This window comes from Rhincodon typus, unplaced genomic scaffold (assembly GCF_021869965.1).
Source record: "Rhincodon typus isolate 14 unplaced genomic scaffold, sRhiTyp1.1 hic_rhity00000127, whole genome shotgun sequence".
Taxonomy (NCBI): Eukaryota; Metazoa; Chordata; class Chondrichthyes; order Orectolobiformes; family Rhincodontidae; genus Rhincodon; species Rhincodon typus.
In genome coordinates, this window is record NW_025965765.1 from 49,913 (window position 1) to 51,958 (window position 2,046).

A 2,046-nucleotide genomic window follows, 5' to 3' on the forward strand; every position below is an offset into this window, starting at 1 on the left:
TGTAGGTGAATGAGGGGGTGACCTTATTGAGGTATATAAAATCATGAAGGGCACAGTTAGGATGAATGCATATCGTCTTTTTCCCAGGGTTGAGGAGTTAAAACTCAAAGTCATAGGTTTAAGGTGAGAGGGGAAAGATTTAACGAGGACCTGAGGGGCAACTTCTTGGAGAGTGGTGGATGTATGGAATGGGCTGCCAGAACAAGTGGCTGAGGCAGTTACAATCACAACATTTAAAAAACATTTGGATAGGTACACGGAAAGCAAGGGTTTGAGAGGGATATAGACCAAATATCCCTCTTGTTTGGGTAATTCGAACTAGCTGAGTGGGAACCATGGTCAGCACGGATCAGTTCGAGCTGAAGGGCCTGTTTCCATGCTGTATTATTCTATGACTCTAAATCTCCAGGTCCTGCTCTAGTGCATTCCATCATATTGTGATAAGTTAAAGAGAAAACGTGGGGCACCTTGCAGAAATACTGTATCATCTATAACTACAGGTGACGTGCCAGATGACTGGAGAATGGCTAATGTTGTGCCTTTGCTTAAGGGATGTAAGGAGAAACCTGGGAACTACAGACCTGCGAGTCTGACTTCGGTGGTGGGTAAGTAGTTGGAGGTAATTGTGAAAGATATGATTTACGTACTTAGAGAGGCAAGGAACAATTGGGATAGTCAGCATGTTTTTATGCAGGGGAAATTGTATTTCAAACTTGACTGAGTTTTTTGAGGAAATAACAAAGAAGATTGTTGAAGGCAGAGCAGTAGACATTGTTTACTTTGACTTTAGTAAAGCCTTTGACAAGGTTCTACATGGTGGACGCATCAGTAAAGTTAGATCATATGGGATTCAGGGTGATTCAGGTTTGTCAATTGGACACAAAATTGCCTTAATGACAGGAGACAGGGACTGGTGGTGGCGGATTGCTTTTCAGACTGGAGGCCTGTTACCAGCAGTGTTCCACAGGGATTCGTGCTGGGTCCAATTCTGTTTGACCTTTTACGTAATGATTGAGATGAGAATATAGAAGGCATGGTTAGTAAGTTTGCACATGACACCAAAATAGGCAGCATAGTGGACAGTGAAGAAGCTGTCCAAGATTAGAAAGACATCTTGATCTATTGAGTCAATGGGCTGAGGAATGGCAGGTGGTGTTTAATTTAGATAAGGGCAAGTTATTGCATTTTGGTAAAACAAACAAGAGCAGGACTTGCACAATAAAAAGTAGGGCCCTGGATAGTGTTGTAGAACAGAGACACCAAGGGGTTCAGGTGCATCACTGCTTGATTTTTGCATTACATGTGGACAAGGTGGTTAAGAAGGTGTTTAGTCTGCTTACCTTCATTGCTCAGACGTTTGAGAGGAGTTGGGATGTTATGTTGAGCTTGTACAGAACGTCAGTGAGGCGCCTTCTGGGGTAATGTGTCCACTTCTGATCGCCTGTTATATGAAGGATATCATTAAGCTGGAAAGGGTTCAGAAAAGATTTACCAGGAATGGAGGTTGAGTTATAAGGACTAGCTGGATAGGTTGAGACTTTTTTCACTGGAGTCCAGAAATTGGAGGGGTGACTTACAGACATTTATATAATCATGAAGGGTATAGATAAGGTGAATGGCAGGTGCCTTTTCTCGAGGGTGAGGGATTTCAAGACAAGGGGGCATATTTTTAAGGTGAGAGGAGGAAGATTTAAAAAAGACTCGAGGCAATTTTTTTTTTTTTTAAAAACACAGAAGTGGTTCATGTTTGTAATGAACTTCCTGAGGAAGTAGGGAATGTGGGCAAAATTACAACATTTAAAAGACATCTGGATAAGTACATGACTCGGAATCGTTTGGAGGGATATGGGCCAGGAGCAGGCCGGTGGGGCAAGTTTAACTTGGAATTATGCTTGGCATGGACTGGTCGGACCAAAGGTAGGGCTGGTATGATTAGAGAACAATGGATTAATAAAGATATTGAGGCGCTAATCAAGAATGAAAAAGAACCATATTAGAGATAGACAACTAGGTTCAAATGAACTTCTTGAATAGTATAAAAAGTGT

At 41.9% G+C, this 2,046-nt stretch overlaps 1 long non-coding RNA gene across 1 annotated transcript in view; it reads right to left on the bottom strand.

Moving 5' to 3' along the window:
• Positions 1–2,046, bottom strand: part of LOC125488284 — an 11,433-nt gene that overhangs the window by 2,312 nt on the left and 7,075 nt on the right. The window contains exon 2 of the long non-coding RNA XR_007266271.1: positions 1,341–1,441. This is a non-coding gene — a long non-coding RNA (uncharacterized LOC125488284). The remainder of the gene's footprint in view (positions 1–1,340; positions 1,442–2,046) is intronic.